Source organism: Crotalus tigris, unplaced genomic scaffold (assembly GCF_016545835.1).
Source record: "Crotalus tigris isolate CLP2741 ecotype Arizona unplaced genomic scaffold, ASM1654583v1 scf7180000018916.1150873, whole genome shotgun sequence".
Taxonomy (NCBI): domain Eukaryota; kingdom Metazoa; phylum Chordata; class Lepidosauria; order Squamata; family Viperidae; genus Crotalus; species Crotalus tigris.
Genome location: NW_024097271.1, coordinates 1,140,524 through 1,149,682, shown reverse-complemented (window position 1 = coordinate 1,149,682; position 9,159 = coordinate 1,140,524).

Here is a 9,159-nt window from a genome sequence, read left to right as displayed (position 1 = left end):
GTTTTTCACTGTGCATGCATTTCTTTTCCGCCCGAGGGTGACTTTTATTCATGGATGTATGAAACAAACTAATGGGAGAGCACAGCATTTAGTCCATTATGGCTGTACAGATTTACTACAGAGCAACATCTATGTAATTTTCTTTAAATGATCCTAATGATCCAATAACATCCAAAGAAGATAATGTTGTATATTACATCTTGCTGATTCCTTTCCATAGTAAGTCTGACAATGTTCCCGTACATTAGTCAGTCACATTGTAATTCACTTCTTGACAACACAATCTCAGCTGAACATCAGTTGTTTTAATCATTTCTGGTGTAGTAACCACTTATTGGTTAAAGTTTTTCTAGTGATTTTGGACATATCACCTAAATGATTGTGTGTATTTAGATCTTTGCATTGTGACTGTTTGAATTTTAGTGATCATCTTTATTTCGTCTGATCAGTATTGGTGCATATTATTGAACTGTCTATACCAAAATGGGCTAGATGCTTTACATCTGATGAAAATGAGGCAATGCTTTCATTCAAGCTCAATATACAGAATCAAACTGTGCCATCAATTAAAACTGATTTCCAGAAGATCTGCAAGGTTCCTATGAAATTTTGATTGGCTCTTCCATGATGCTTGACAATAGTGGGATAACTTAATGGGCACAAGATTCATGGGTCTGACTCCAACTTGTAACAGTTCCCACAAACTCATAGAATATGTTCTTTTTAACCGTAAATGATGAAGCTATGGTCTTTGTTATGTCCCGAGCCTTGCAAACGGCTCGGGCGTTTGCAGGCAGTCCCGGGCAGGTGCAAAGCTGCCCGGGACCAGACAGGCTGTCGCCAGCGCCGTGCGCATGCGCGGGTGCTGGCGCGGGAAAAGTAACACATTTACCCGGGAAGCGTCTATATAAGAAGCTGGGAGGTTTGGGGAGCTTCTGAAGCCATCTACTTGTAAGCTGAACGCTGAATAAAGGAAACTGAGAACTTCAACTGCTTCTCGTGTCTGCTTCCCGCCAAGGACTCAACACTGGCGACGAAGGTGGGCTGCCTTGCACTACCTGGAAAGGAAGAAGTGTAAGCTTACCCAAGGAGTCCTGAGCGGCGGAAAGGAACGGCGTCGACTCGGCAGCTGCCCGCCAATCCGGTGCGCATTCGGGGGTAGGCTGGCTGATAGACCCGTCTCCTGAAGATTGAAGATGGCGAAAATCGGAAGGCTTTCGGAATTCGACGTCTCACATCCAGAGCGGTGGGAGTCCTACGTAGCCAGGGTGGAGAACTACTTCAAGGCAAACCAAGTGAGGGAAGAGAGCTTGAAGGCTGCCACCCTGCTTTGTGTTTGCGGTCAAGACGCCTTCGACATCGCAGAATACCTTGCAGCACCTGTTCCAGTAGAGTCTGTCAGCTACGCAGATTTGAAGAAGCTACTGAAGGAGCACTTCCACCCCAAGATGTCCGTCATCGCATGGTGCCACACCTTCGAGCAGAGGGATCAATGGCCCGGTGAGTCGGCCAAAGAATTCATCGCCGCATTACGGAAGGCCGCCAAGCACTGCGAGTTCAAAGACCTCGAAGAACGACTGAGGGACCGATTCGTGTGCGGGGTAAGGCATCGAGATCTACAACAGAGACTTTTCGCTAAAGAAGAATTGTCCTACCAAGATGCCTTAAGGGAAGTCACCGCAGAAGAAGCAGCAGGCGGCGCTGTCAAGAACATGCGGCCGATCAGAAACAGTCCAGAGGTTGCATCCGTGCCCCAGGAAGACGTCCAACCCAAAAGGAACTTCAGAGGAGGATCCGGACGAAGAAGTCGACCGTCTACACCCCGCGAAGGGAGAAAATCAGAAGGAAAGCTCTTCAGCTCCGCTCAAGTGCATCGGCTGGGGAGGTCGCCACAGGAGAACCGACTGCAAGTTCCGCTCCGCTACCTGCCGGGCATGCGGCAAACCAGGACACATTGCAGCTGTGTGTCTGGGCCGACGAAAGGTACAACCTCAGGAAGAACCGCGCCTGAAAGGTACCAGATTCCCCAGCCAGAATAGGGTAGGGTTTTGCGCTTCGCGAAGAAGCATCCTTAGGACAGGCACACACAAGCCAATTAAGAAAAAGCTGTCACTCAAGGTGAAGCTACAAAGGGTTCCATTATCTATGGAACTAGACACAGGGTCTGCCTTTTCAATTATCTCCTTGCATACATTTAGGAAGATTTGTTCCGGTAGTGGAACTCAGGCCAAGTTAAGGCCTTCTTACATTGTGTTAACAGATTTTCAAAATTCAAGAGTGTGTGTTAAGGGGGAGGCCACCCTTAACGTGCAATACAAGAGTTTTGAAGTCCACTAGACTTATTAGTAGTAGGGGGTGAACGAACGAGTCTCATAGGACTCGATTGGTTTGAGGCCCTGGGGATACACGTCACAGGACTCAATAGCTTACAAACACTCGACCTACAGGAAGTCTGCAAAGAATTTGCAGATGTTTTCAGCCCCCAGCTGGGCACATTCAAAGGACCACCTGTGTCCTTAAAGCTAGACCCACTGTCACTCCCAGTAGGATTAAAGCAAGAAGGGTCCCTTTTGCTTTAAAAAGTAAGATTGACACTGAGTTAGACAAACTGATTCAACAGTGAATCCTAGAACCTGTTGATTCCAGTCCTTGGGAGACCCCCATTGTCACGCCTCTAAAGGCAAATGGGGATATTCGCATTTGTGCTGACTACAAATGCACTATGAATAAGGCATTGCAGCAACATGCCTATCCTGTTCCTGTGGTCAGTCATATTCTGGCCTCCCTCAAGGGGGGGCGCGTTTTTGCAAAGCTTGACCTAGCTCAAGCGTATCAACAGCTGCCTGTTGATGATGATGCTGCTATAGCTCAGACTATTGTGACCCACAGGGGAGCCTTTAAGGTAAAAAGGCTGCAGTTTGGAGTGAATGTCGCTCCTGGGATTTTCCAAAGCGTAATGGAAAACACACTACAGGGTATACCAGGGGTTTGCTCCTACTTTGATGATGTCTTAATTGCAGGAGACTCCACACACATTCTAGCTGAAAGGCTAAGGGCTGTTCTGTTAAGATTCAGGAAGTCAGGCCTCAAGCCCAAAAAAGACAAATGCAAGATTGGGGTGCCTTCTACTGAATTTCTGGGGTTCAAAATTGATGCTGCTGGGATTCACCCTGCTGAATCCAAACTGACAGCTATTTTAGAAGCACCTAGGCCAAAGTCCAAGGCCGAACTTCAGGCCTTCCTGGGCCTCCTGAATTTCTACAATTCTTTTCTTCCACATAAAGCTAGTGTAGCTGAGCCTCTTCACAGGCTACTAGACAAACAAGCAGTGTGGCAGTGGTCACATACACATGAGGCTTGCTTTAACAAAGTCAAGGCCTTGCTCACTTCTAACAGTGTACTTGCACATTTCAACGAATCTCTTCCTGTGTGCATCGCATGTGATGCGTCCCCTTACGGGGTAGGAGCTGTCCTGAGCCACCTCAGGTCTGATGGAACTCAGGTTCCTGTTGCATATTACTCCAGAACATTGTCTTCTGCTGAGCGCAACTACGCTCAGATAGACAGGGAGGCTCTGGCTGTTGTCGCTGGAATTAAAAAATTCCACGATTTTCTCTATGGCAGGCATTTCACGGTCTTTACTGACCATAAGCCTCTGCTGGGACTGTTTACCACACGTAAGCAGACTCCCCAAATCATTTCCCCTAGAATGCTTAGGTGGTCTATTTTTTTGTCTGCATATGATTTTTCTTTACTCCACAAGCCTGGGAAAGAAATGGGCCATGCTGATGGCCTCAGTAGATTGCCTCTGCCAGTAGTAGAAGCTGACCCTGCGCCAGCTGTCAACATTCTATCAATCCAAGCCTTGCCCGAGCTCCCTCTTAGTGCCAGGGATGTTACCGCTGAAACAGGTACAGATCACACACTTTCACGTGTCCGTTCCTGGGTTTTGTCCGGGTTGGCCTGAGCACTGCCCTAGTCCTGAGTTTCAGAGTTTCTGGTCCAAAAGAAACGAGTTGTCCCTTTCTCAGGGTTGTCTGCTTTGGGGAAACAGAGTTGTCATTCCCACCTCAATGAGGACTAGGGTCTTAGAATCCCTCCACGAGGGTCATCCTGGCATTGTTCGTATGAAGGCTCTTGCACGCAGCCACTTGTGGTGGCCTGTTTAGATAAGGATATTGAGGCTAAGGTGCATGCATGCCACCTGTGCCAACGATCTCGCCCAGAGATGCCCCAAGCTCCCGTGCATAAATGGGAGGAAACGCAGTCCCCATGGTCTAGGGTGCACATTGACTACGCTGGGCCCTTTCAGGGCCAGTTCTTCTTGGTCCTTGTTGACAGCCATTCAAAATGGCTTGAGGTTGTACCTGTCTCTTCCACCACCACTGCAAAGACTATTCAGGTACTGAGGGGGATTTTTGCTGCACACGGGCTTCCAGATGTCATCGTGTCTGACAACGGCCCTCAATTCACTTCCTCCGAATTCCAAGCTTTCTTACAGGCTAACATGATTCGTCATGCCACGTCTGCACCCTTCCACCCGTCCACCAACGGTATGGCTGAACGTATGGTGCGCATCACAAAGGACGCCTTGAAAAGACTCACCTACGGGGACTGGAATCACAGGTTGGCTGACTTTCTCCTTTCTTATCGCACCACACCGTCCATTTCTACAGGGAGAAGCCCAGCTGAACTTCGCTGGGGGCGTCAACTTACTACTAAACTTGATCGGTTGCATCCGGACAGACTGCCTTCATCTACCTCACATCCTAGGGCACCTAGACAACTACTTGTGGGTGCCCCGGTTTGGGCTCGCAATTATGGGCCTGGTCATACCTGGGTCCCCACTTCTATTTCCAGGGTCACAGGTCCTCTCTCCTACGAGGTTGCCCTGGACAACGGTCATGTCCTGCGTCGGCACATCGACCAACTCCGCCCTAGGAGGGACCTTTCAGATGAGACTCCTGGGTCTTTTCCAGGGGGGGAGGGGGACCCTTTGGAGCAAAGGGAAGGGCACGAGCTGCTGCCCATCTCCACTGATGGAGCCACAAACGGCCCATCCCAGGGTTCCGCAATTGCTCCGAAAAGGAATTCATGGAGCTTACCCACACAACAGGCACTCACGCCTACTCCAGCAGGGAGTCACCCCGGGGGCATACTCACCTTCCACACACATCACACAGCACTCCAGTCACGGAGGATACCCGGGGGCATCCCAACAAATCATTCCCCGCAAGAGAGCTGGCACACAATCCCCAAGGTTGGCCTGACCTTACCCCAAATTCTACAGGGGGTCAAACATACCGGGAGGTGGTCGAGGAACCAAGTCCCGACTACAACACCTCTAGCCCAAATCAGGGAGTAACTGAGTTTTGGGAAAGTACAGGAACCCACACAAGCCCGGACACAGAACGGGGTTCAGGGAATGGTCAGCCTCCTGACAGGTCTTGGACGGACCTAGGAGGTTCAAAAGAGACGCCCAGCAGTGGCTATCACTTCAAGGGGCCCGAGGGTCTACAGCTAGGCAGGTCAACCAGGTCACAAAGGGACAGAAGCCCTGGCCTGACGAGCCCGGTGGGCAAGCAAGCAGGCCAGGCATTGGGGCACAGTCCTTGGAAGGCACCAAGGCAAAATAAGGAGAACAGGCTCACATCTCCCTCCAGTCAGGGAACTCATGCTAGTAACCCAGAGCTGAGAAGGTCACAGAGAGCAAAGAAGTCTCCTAAATACTTAGAGGATTACATAACATTGCTGGCTAAACAAAAGCCAGGTAACGATAGGAGCACTGAGAAGCAGAACACTGCATAAAATAAATGTTTATATGTTGGTAGTAGTTTTAGCCCGGGGGAAAGGGGTGTTATGTCCCGAGCCTTGCAAATGGCTCGGGCGTTTGCAGGCAGTCCCGGGCAGGTGCAAAGCTGCCCGGGACCAGACAGGCTGTCGCCAGCGCCGTGCGCATGCGCGGGTGCTGGCGCGGGAAAAGTAACACATTTACCCGGGAAGCGTCTATATAAGAAGCTGGGAGGTTTTGGGAGCTGCTGAAGCCATCTACTTGTAAGCTGAACGCTGAATAAAGGAAACTGAGAACTTCAACTGCTTCTCGTGTCTGCTTCCCGCCAAGGACTCAACAATACCTACTGTGAAGCATGGGGGTGGCAACATCATGCTTTGGGGCTGTTTCTCTGCAAAGGGACCAGGACAACTGATCCATGTACAGGAAAGAATGAATGGGGCCATGTATCGTGAGATTTTGAGTGCAAACCTCCTTCCATCAGCAAGGGCATTGAAGATGAAACATGGCTGGGTCTTTCAGCATGACAATGACTCCAAACACACCGCCCAGGCAATGAAGGAGTGGCTTCATAAGAAGCATTTCAAGGTCCTGGAGTTGCCTAGCCAGTCTCCAGATCTCAACCCCATAGAAAACCTTTGGAGGGAGTTGAAAGTCCATGTTGCCCAGCAACAGCCCCAAAACATCACTGCTCTAGAGGAGATCTGCATGGAGGAATGGGCCAACATACCAGCAACAGTGTGTGTGTGCCAACCTTGTGAAGACTTACAGAAAACGTTTGACCTCTGTCATTGCCAACAAAGGATATATAACTAAGTATTGAGATGAACTTTTGATATTGACCACATACTTATTTTCCACCATAATTTGCAATAAATTCTTTCCAAATTAGACAATGTGATTGTCTGGATTTGTTTTCTCATTTTGTCTCTCATAGTTGAGGTCTACCTATGATGACAATTACAGGCCTCTCTCATCTTTTTAAGTGGGAGAATTGCACAATTGGTGGCTGACTAAATACTGTTTTGCCCCACTGTATTTCTCAGAAAAACCCTATTGATCCTCAATCAATGGATTTGTTCCCAGCCTATTTAGAGGCCCGGATTAACTCCATAGAAAATAGACATTTAAAACAAACCTAACACATGAATCTCAGTTCCAGATTATATCGGGGTGTGGTGAATTAAAGCAGATCCTGAGCCTATAATGTTTGAAGGCTTCAATCTTCTTTGTTCATATTTGTCATTAATAATCAATATTATTAAAGCTGCTATTAACATTTGAAGTATTAAGCCCTCCTGGATAAAGCAGTGCCTTCAAATCTCCCATTTACATCTGGTTTGAATTCCAGAACAAGCCCAGCAAATGAGTTCTCTTTATGGAAGTTTTAATAAATGAAGTACTAACTTTGCTGAAAGATAATCAGTTAGATGTTCTGGCTTCCCCCCCCCCCTTTTGGACAGCTGGTAGGCCTCAGCTATTTTGCCAAGAAAAATGATTTGTTTCAGACAATGCTTACATGAAAAGGGGAAAATATCAGTGCTGTATAATATTCTTTTCAAATTACAGAAAGGAAGTGCAAAGAAAAACCCCAAAAGAGGATATGCTTTTCTGAAGCAAGCAACCTGGGTCACGAGAGGAATCTTCTAAGTTTAATAGATTTCCTCCTATTTTCTTTATCAAACTAACTGATGATATACTGTATGCATACCTGGTGTGGAAATGTATCTCACTTCTCTGATTATTTGACAATCTTTCATATTTGTTAGTTGTGGTTCCTTTTATCACCAACCTTTTTCTTTCTAGGATTTAATTAAACATCTGCTTGTTTTAGCACTTTAATTAAACATCTGCTTGTTTTAGCACTTTGGCCTTGAAATGATATTTTGAAATGGCTGTGATCCGTAGTCCTCTTTGTGCTTGTGACTGTTCGTATTTTGTTTTTATTTTCATTCAGTTTCAGCAGAAGCATTTGCCTATAGAAGGACTTTGAAAGTGTTGAAAGTGTTGCTTGCACATTATGTGGATTTCTTATAACATGGTGTAAACCAGGTTCAGAAAGTATTCTAGGCCTATTTTTAAAACACAGACTTAGCATACTTCTGAATGAGCAATCTGTTTTGAAATGCGATTCTTGGGAGAGTGCTTGTCGTGGGCTGCGTGGAGTTATGAAAACCATAAAAGAACCATCTTCCATCAGTTGCATTGGTTGGTTCTGTCCTAAATAAGTGCCTTATAGATTTTCCACTGCTGCTACCAAAAAAGAGATGCCTCATAGTTGTACTTTTGCTTGCTTTTATTACTTTGTGGAGATGGCACCATTTTGCCCATTTTATGGACTACTTTAATGCTGTTTCCCATTGCCGCTCATAGCCAGCACTGCTATTCCCTTGTAACACTTATCCATTGCTCTATCCATTGTAACACTTCACCCCCCGTTCTTCTATTAGGCTTGTTACCACCTGACAATTGCATGTGCTGTGGAAGGTTATGAGGTGGACCAAAAAGGAGCTTTCCCAGTGCTCTTCACAACCTTTCCCCAAGCCTATGAGTTATCAGGTGGGCTATACCTGAATATAGGTCGAGCACTTTTTTGGAAGACAACTAAAGCCATAGAATAGCTTCGATAACAAGTTACACATAGGGCGTGTTCGAAGCATTATGCTTTTGTGAGAATGTACCTGGCAGCAGGAATCTCACCTGAGCAAAGATTAATGAAACAGAAGGGAGATGGTCATCAGATTACATTGATGATGTTATTTTCCAAAGAGCAGAGGGCAGGACAAGAAACAATGAATGGAGGACTTCCGGTTTGTGTTGCAGTGAGACGGGACTCAGGAAGGTAGGGCTCTGCCTTTCACACCCAATTTCGCCCTGCTGGGGGCCCTAAAAAGGACCTAAAAATCACCCCGAAGAGGCAATGAAGAGGAGGGGTGCCTTGTTGATCATGGAGAGATGGCGGTCTTTCCGTTCGATCAAAGGAAAGCCTTCCAACCAGCAAGGGAAAGACCGGCTACATTCCTGTGGCCAGCCATTTGCTGCTAACAACCGAAGAAGAAAAAAGTACTACTTAATACATTGTAAAAATGAAAGAATCTACCAATAGAAGGGATTGTGATTTAACGCAGATGGAGGAAAATATACAAGACATGACTGAAGCACTGGAACTGGAAGAGATAGTCCACACCTTGAAATCACAAAACAAAGCTGAAGATAAGAAGAAAAGCCTGGTAAAATGGATCACAAAGGTACTAAAAAATCTACGACGTGAGAGACAGAAAAAGATAAAAGAAATCAATATCTTACCTGATTTACCTCTCCCACCCTTAACAACATCCACAAGAAAATGGCAAGACTCTTTAACTAAA